Source organism: Acinonyx jubatus, chromosome B3, assembly GCF_027475565.1.
Source record: "Acinonyx jubatus isolate Ajub_Pintada_27869175 chromosome B3, VMU_Ajub_asm_v1.0, whole genome shotgun sequence".
Lineage (NCBI taxonomy): Eukaryota > Metazoa > Chordata > Mammalia > Carnivora > Felidae > Acinonyx > Acinonyx jubatus.
Genome location: NC_069386.1, coordinates 103,831,829 through 103,840,813, shown reverse-complemented (window position 1 = coordinate 103,840,813; position 8,985 = coordinate 103,831,829). Strand labels below are relative to the sequence as shown.

The following is an 8,985-nucleotide window of genomic DNA, read 5'->3' as shown; positions in this document are numbered from 1 at the left end:
AATCCTCTATCCAGCAAATCTGTCATTTAGAATAGAAGGAGAGATAAAGATCTTCCCAAACAAACAAAAACTGAAGGAATTCGTCACCACTAAACCAGCCCTACAAGAGATCCTAAGGGGGATCCTGTGAGACAAACTACCAGAGACATTGCTACAAGCATGAAACCTACAGACATCACAATGACTCTAAACCCATATCTTTCTATAATAACACTGAATGTAAATGGACTAAATGCACCAACCAAAAGACATAGGGTATCAGAATGGATAAAAAAAACAAGACCCATCTATTTGCTGTCTACAAGAGACTCATTTTAGACCTGAGGACACTTTCAGATTGAAAGTGAGGGGATGGAGAACTATTTATCATGCCACTGGAAGTCAAAAGAAAGCTGGAGTAGCCATACATATATCATACAAACTAGACTTTAAATTAAAGGCTGTAACAAGAGATGAAGAAGGGCATTATATAATAATTACAGGGTCTATCCATCAAGAAGAACTAACAATTATAAATGTCTATGCGCTGAATACGGGAACCCCCAAATTTATAAAACAATTACTCACAAACATAAGCAACCTTATTGATAAGAATGTGGTAATTGCAGGGGACTTTAACACCCCACTTACAGAAATGGATAGATCATCTAGACACATGGTCAATAAAGAAACAAGGGCCCTGAATGATACATTGGATCAGATGGACTTGACAGATATATTTAGAACTCTGCATCCCAAAGCAACAGAATATACTTTCTTCTAGAGTGCACATGGAACATTCTCCAAGATAGATCACATACTGGGTCACAAACAGCCCTTCATAAGTATACAAGAATTGAGATCATACCATGCATACTTTGGGACCACAATGCTATGAAGCTTGAAATCAACCACAGGAAAAAGTCTGGAAAACCTCCAAAAGCATGGAAGTTAAAGAACACCCTACTAAAAAGAATGAATGGGTCAACCAGGCAATTAGAGAAGAAATTTAAAAATATATGAAAACAAACGAAAATGAAAATACAACAATCCAAACGCTTTGGGATTCAGGGAAGGCAGTCCTGAGAGGAAAATACATTGCAATCCAGGCCTATCTCAAGAAACAAGAAAAATCCCAAATACAAAAATCTAACAGCACACCTAAAGGAAATAGAAGCAGAGCAGCAAAGACACCCCAAACCCAGCAGAAGAAGAGAAATAATAAAGATCAGAGCAAAAATAAACAATATAGAATTTAAAAAAACTGTAGAGCAGATCAATGAAACCAAGAGTTGGTTTTTTGAAAAAATAAACAAAATTGATAAACCTCTAGCCAGGCTTCTCAAAAAGAAAAGGGAGATGACCCAAACAGATAAAATCATGGATGAAAATGGGATTATTACAACCAATCCCTCAGAAATACAAGCAATTATCCGGGAATACTATGAAAAATTATATGCCAACAAACTGGACAACCTGGAAGAAATGGACAAATTCCTAAACACCCACACGCCTCCAAAACTCAAACTGGAGGAAATAGAAAGCTTGAACAGACCCATAACCAGCGAAGAAATTGAATCAGTTATCAAAAATCTCCCAACAAATAAGAGTCCAGGACCAGATGGCTTCCCAGGAGAGTTCTACCAGACATTTAAAGCAGAGATAATACCTATCCTTCTCAAGCTATTCCAAAAAATTGAAAGGGAAGGAAAACTTCCAGACTCATTCTATGAAGCCAGTATTACTTTGATTCCTAAACCAGACAGAGACTACAGGGCAATATCCCTGATGAATACGGATGCAAAAATTCTCAATAAGATACTAGCAAATCGAATTCAACGATATATAAAAAGAATTATTCACCATGATCAAGTGGGATTCATTCCTGGGATGCAGGGCTGGTTCAACATTTGCAAATCAATCAACGTGATATATCATATTAATAAAAGAAAAGATAAGAACCATATGATCCTGTCAATCGATGCAGAAAAAGCATTTGACAAAATTCAGCATCCTTTCTTAATAAAAACCCTCGAGAAAGTCGGGATAGAAGGAACATACTTAAAGATCATAAAAGCCATTTATGAAAAGCCCACAGCTAACATCATCCTCAATGGGGAAAACTGAGAGCTTTTTCCCTGAGATCAGGAACACGACAGGGATGTCCACTCTCACCGCTGTTGTTTAACATAGTGCTGGAAGTGCTAGCATCAGCAATCAGACAACAAAAGGAAATCAAAGGCATCAAAATTGGCAAAGATGAAGTCAAGCTTTCACTTTTTGCAGATGACATGTTATTATACATGGAAAATCCGATAGACTCCACCAGAAGTCTGCTATGAATTCAGCAAAGGTGCAGGATACAAAATCAATGTACAGAAATCAGTTGCATTCTTATACACTAATAATGAAGCAACAGAAAGACAAATAAAGAAACTGATCCCATTCCCAATTGCACCAAGAAGCATAAAATACCTAGGGATAAATCTAACCAAAGATGTAAAAGATCTGTATGCTGAAAACTATAGAAAGCTTATGAAGGAAATTAAAGAAGATATAAAGAAATGGAAAAACATTCCGTGCTCACGGGTTGGAAGGATAAATATTGTTAAAATGTCAATACTACCCAAAGTTATCTACACATTCAATGCAATCCCAATCAAAATAGCACCAGCATTCTTCTCGAAGCTAGAATAAGCGATCCTAAAATTCATATGGAACCACAAAAGGCCCCGAATAGCCAAAGTAATTTTGAAGAAGAAGACCAAAGCAGGAGGCATCACAATCCCAGACTTTAGCCTCTACTACAAAGCTGTAATCATCATGGTATTGGCACAAAAACAGACACATAGACCAATGAAATAGAATAGAAACCCCACAACTAGACCCACAAACGTATGGCCAAGTTATCTTTGACAAAGCAGGAAAGAATATCCAATAGAAAAAAGACAGTCTCTTTAACAAATGGTGCTGGGAGAACTGGACAGCAACATGCAGAAGAATGAAACTCGACCACTTTCTTACACCATTCACAAAAATAAACTCAAAATGGATAAAGGACCTGAATGTGAGGCAGGAAACCATCAAAACACTAGAGGAGACAGCAGGAAAAGACCTGTCTGACCTCAGCCACAGCAATTTCTTACTTGACACATCCCCAAAGGCAAGGGAATTCAAAGCAAAAATGAACTATTGGGACCTCATGAAGATAAAAAGCTTCTGCATAGCAAAGGAAACAATCAACAAAACTGAAAGGCAACCAACGGAATGGGAAAAGATATTTGCAAAGACATCTGGATGGCCAACAGGCACATGAAAAGATGCTCAACGTCGCTCCTTATCAGGGAAATACAAATCAAAACCACACTCAGATATCACCTCACGCCAGTCAGAGTGGCCAAAATGAACAAATCAGGAGACTAGAGATGCTGGAGAGGATGTGGGGAAACGGGAACCCTCTTGCACTGTTGGTGGGAATGCAAATTGGTGCAGCCGCTCTGGAAAACAGTGTGGAGGTTCCTCAAAAAATTAAAAATAGACCTACCCTATGACCCAGCAGTAGCACTGCTAGGAATTTACCCAAGGGATACAGGAGTAGTGATGCATAGGGGTACTTGTACCCCAATGTTCATAGCAGCACTCTCAACAATAGCCAAATTATGGAAAGAGCCTAAATGTCCATCAACTGATGAATGGATAAAGAAATTGTGGTTTATATACACAATGGAGTACTATGTGGCAATGAGAAAGAACGAGATATGGCCCTTTGTAGCAACGTGGATGGAACTGGAGAGTGTGATGCTAAGTGAAATAAGCCATACAGAGAAAGACAGATACCATATGTTTTCACTCTTATGTGGATCCTGAGAAACTTAACAGAAACCCATGGGGGAGGGGAAGGAAAAAAAAAAAAAGGAGGTTAGAGTGGGAGAGAGCCAAAGCATAAGAGACTCTTAAAAACTGAGAACAAACTGAGGGTTGATGGGGGGTGGGAGGGAGGGGAGGGTAGGTGATGGGTATTGAAGAGGGCATCTTTTGGGATGAGCACTGGGTGTTGTTTGGAAACCAATTTGATAATAAATTTCATATATTAAAAAATAATAATAATAACATGAAAGGATAATGCAGTCAAATCTAACTCTAATAAATGCTACATTAACAAAAAAATGAATAAACATTAAAGAATAATTAAATAAATAAAATAAAATAAAGTAAAATAAAATAAAATAAAAACCATTGAGTTTCCACCTTCAAAGATTCAGATCAAATTGGCCCAGAGTGGAGCCTAGGTATCAGGATTTCTTAAAGCTCAAAGGTGATTATATTGTACAACCAAGCTTGGGACCACTGGTCTAAACTCTAATTACCTGTGCAGATTTTATAGTAACAATAGACTTCCAAAAATAACACAAGAAAAAACAAAGAAAGTGACACCCCACATTCTGAAGCCTCTCTGCCCCCAGAGTAAGGACTCTGATTATATCAATTAATGGGATCTCATCTTGCCTACCTACTCCCTGTGGGCATTCTGAACAGGATCCCATCTTTATGTTCCTTTATAGAAAATAAAATACAGTTGACCCTTGAACAAGGTGGGGGCTAGAGGTATTGACCACATATAGTGGGAAACCCATATAACTTTGGACTCCCCCCAAACTTAACCACTAATAGCCTACTGTTGACCAGAGGCCTTACTGATAACAGTCAACTAACATATATTTTGTATGTTATATGCATTGTAAACTGTATTCTTACAATAAAGTATTTAGAGAAGAGAACATGTTATTTAAAAAAAGCATAGGGAAGAGAAAATATATTTACAGCACAATACTGAAAACAATCTGCCTATAGGCAGTGCACCCAGTGGTCCCTCAGATCTGTCTCTTGCTTCAACAGTATTTGGGCAGAACAGGCCCAGGGATGCCCCTCTTCCAGCCTCCCACCACCCTCCAACCTCTTTTCCAGTCACAATATTTAGAATTGTCTTCTCAGCTACCCTCTGTCTGTGGGACCAGCCAACACTGTTTTCTGAGCTTAGCTGCTTATTGCTGATCAACCATGAGCCCCCAGATCCATCAGAATTATTCCACTCAGGTGGAGGCCACCATCAGCTACCTGGTCAACACGCATCTGCCGGCCTCCTACACCTCTCTCTCTGGGCTTCAGTCTCAAATTCCACCATGTGGCTCTGGAGGGTGTGGGCCACTTCTTCTGTGAGCTGGCTGAGGAGAAACACTAGGTCACCAAGCCTCTCTTGATGCAAAACCAGCCCGGCAGCCATGTCCTGTCCCAGGAGGCAGAAGCCAGCCCAGGATAAGGGGGTAAAACCCCCAATGCCACGGAAACTGCCAAGGTCCTGGAGACGCGCCCGAGGCAGGCCCTTCTGGATATTTATGCCCTGGGCTCTGCACTGGCAGGCTCCCATCCCTGTGACTCTCTGGAAAACCACTTCCTGGATGAGGAGGTGAGCTGCATCAAGAAGACAGGGACCATCTGACTAAGGTCCGCAGGCTGGCCAGTCCTAAGGACTGGAAGAGGATCTCTCAGAAAGGCTCACTCTTTCATGTGACTGGGAGTCTCCAGGACCCAGCAGCCCTTCAGGGGCCCCTCTGGCATCCTCCTGGCATCATGGTTTCTGTCTGATTATCTCAGCCACGATAGGGCTCTTTAAATACCCTAGAGCCCTCTCCTAAACTGTGGACCAAATGGAAACAATAAAGCTTTCATAGTAAGGAAAAAAAAAAAAAAACCCTAGCAAATAAAAAAAAAGTATTTAAGTGGACCCATGCAGTTCAAACACATGTTCAAGGGTTAACTGTAGCTTCTTGAAGAATGTGTACAACTTAGCAATGTGGTAATAAATTATTCAATTTTTAAATAAAGAACTGTGTTTCTAATTTTTTAAAAAGAGTAAAACCTGTGCTAATTACCAAGGTGACCACACATGTTTCTTTTTTTTAATTTTTTTTAACGTTTATTTATTTTTGAGACAGAGTATGAACAGGGGAGGGGCAGAGAGAGAGGGAGACACAGAATCTGAAACAGGCTCCAGGCTCTGAGCTGTCAGCACAGAGCCTGATGCGAGGCTCGAACTTACAAACCGTGAGATCATTACCTGAGCCGAAGCCAGACACTCAACCGACCAAGCCACCCAGGCGCCCCATGACCACACATGTTTCAACCTGATACGTAGACAAAGCTTTGCACCTCTCAGGTCTGCACGACCTCTAATTCTTTGGGTAATCTTGGGTAAGTCATTCAGCCTTTATAAAATGTTTTCCTCTTCTGTAAAATAAAGGAGTTGGCTAATGACTTTGAGAACATTTAGGTCATACCAATTCACCACTGCTCATCTTAGAAGTTAAATGATTGGAGGCAAATCACCTAAGAGGAAACAGATGGTCTCTTGAATGCTGGATTTTCTCTTCTGTTTCATAACACAGGGTGCTTTGCTTTTTCAACTCCTACAAATTTCATTCAACATGAATCCAGTAAATATAAAATGTCATGTGCCTGGTCAATCTAAGGTTGTGAATCCATAAACAAAATTTCTCTCCCAGATATGTGTGTGTGTGTGATTGTGTGAAGAGAGAGAGAAAACTTAACCTCATTTATTCCCTTATATTTAAAGTAGTTTCCAAGGTTTTCAAATGGCAGAGAAATTAATTTACCAAGATGTTTAAAGAATATGATAGAGGGATTCCAATTGCAGCAAAGACAACACGGAACATCTGTCCACCAGCAGTTCTAGGAAATATTGTTCCATAACCTGATAAAAGAAAAAAGGATAAATGCGATCCCCCTCAAAATATGGTAACTTGGTATAATTTGCACATTTGACACTGGGCTTTGAGAACAAATCTTTAGTCGTTGGTACTCTAAGAGGCCTAGCACACACAGCACATATTAAAAAACAAAACAAAACAAATAAAAAAAAACCATGAGAATTCAGATTTCACTCTAAGAAAATAATCAAGAAATGTGAATGAAAACGAAAAAGATTTTTCACAGTATCAGTATTACAAATTAAAAAAAAAATTGGAATCAGTATACCTGTTCAGCAATAAAGGAACCTGATCATGTACAATATGGTATATCAATGCAATGAAATATTGTGAGATCTTTAAGGATCATAATGAAATATATATGACTAGAAAGATACTGATGACATATTGCTCTGAGAAAGCCGTCTAAAACTGATTATTGTCATTTATATACGAAGAACTTTCTGAGACAAAAGGTTGACAGTTCAGGTATGGGGAGCTGTGAAATTATGCTCAATTGTTTAAAAATTGTGGTTTTCTATGTATCCAAGTTTTGCATGTAGCACATTCTACTTTTGCAAGCAAACCAGAAAGTGAAGAGCATTTGCTTTATTTATCAACTAATTTTTAAAATGCATGCCACAGTTTATGAGCTCAGGCCTTCACCCAGATTCCTTTGAACCTTTTGGTATACTCTCATTCCCAGGTGCCATAAGTATCAACTGTGAAGGCAGCGTGTCCTTCTCTCGAGAAGTGTCCCTAGCCCAGTGGAGATGCTGCACCTGGGAGGTCTGCCCACACCTCACCTTGGGAGGCACGAGTCCCAACAGCTGACTGACAAAGGGTTATAAAAACACATCTTGTGGGGGTGCCCGGGTGGCTCAGTTGGTTAAGCATCAGGCTTCAGTTCAGATCATGATCTCATGGTTCGTGAGTTCGAGCCCTGCATCAGGCTCTCTGCTGTCAGTGCAGAGTCTGCTTCAGATCCTCTGTCCCCCTATCTCTGCCCCTCCCCTGCTTGCACACGTGCTCTCTCTCTGTCTCAAAAATAATCATTAAAAAAAATTTTGTGGTGTAATTTAGTAATAAATTATCTGCGGTGCAATCCCTGCTTCAGAGCTACTCTGTTGGATTAGACTAATGTTTGTGGTCATACCTCCCTTTGTTGATTTATCAATTTTAGGTATTTTGTAACTGAAAGGGATTCAACCCCTATAACCATCTTCTTCCATCTCTCCAAGTTTGATATTTATATTACCACTTCTCATTCTTCTCTGTTTGCCTTTGTACTTAAAAAAAAAAAACCTCTGTTTAGGGGTGTCTGGGTGGCTCAGTCACTTAAGCGTCCAACTGTTGGTTTCAGCTCAAGTCATGATCTCATGGTTTGTGAGTTGGAGCCCCAGGTCCAGCTCTGTGCTGCAGCCCAGAGCCTGCTTGGGATGCTCTCTCTCTCCCTCTCTCTCTGTCCCTCCCTAACTCATGCTCTCTTTCTCAAAGTAAATAAACTTAAAAAAAAAAACACTGTTTAAATATTCTTTATAAATTCTTGATTCCTGATATTGTAATAAGGAGTTTACCTTCCTTATTATCTTTTCTCCCTCTTTCCTTCCCCTCGTAATCATTCCATATTCTAGGTGTTTTTTTTTTTAATGTTTATTTATTTTGAGGTGGGGAGGGGTGGAGAGAGAGAGAAAGAGAGAGAGAATTCCAAGCAGGCTCAGAGCTATCAGTTCAGATCCTGACTTGAGGCTCGAACTCACACACAGTGAGATCGTGACCTGAGCCAAAATCAAGAGTCAGACTCTCAACCAAGTCACCCAGGTGCCCCTCTGGTTTCTTTTTTTATCATCCTCTGTAATAGCATTTGCACCCTGTTTTGCAGCTACAACCTACCCCTTTAGGGAGCTCCTTATTCTAAGAAAAAAAATTTTTGAACCTCATTCATGGGTCCTTTTTTGCCCACGAGTTGATGATGCACCTTTTGGGGGAGTGGGAGAAGAGAATGAAGTCCCAGTTGACTTATTTGGGCACATTTTTCTAGCTTTGAAACATTTTTTTGTTGAGATGGGGTGGGGGTGGGGGACAACTTTTTTACTCCCCACAGTTTCTGGTTCAGAGACCATACTTTTAGGCCAAGATTTTAAGAGACCCAAGTGTAGGAAAGAAGAAAAAATGTCCTTTTCACAGACAGCCATGAATATTGCCAGCTTCCCTTTTTTATCTTAGTAGACCTAGTTCTGGA

The 8,985-nt window shown here is 39.9% G+C and overlaps 1 pseudogene; it reads left to right on the top strand.

Moving 5' to 3' along the window:
- Window positions 1-4,715: 4,715 nt before the first annotated feature.
- On the top strand, window positions 4,716-5,676 carry LOC128316046 (ferritin light chain-like; annotated as a pseudogene).
- The last annotated feature ends 3,309 nt before the right edge of the window (window positions 5,677-8,985 follow it).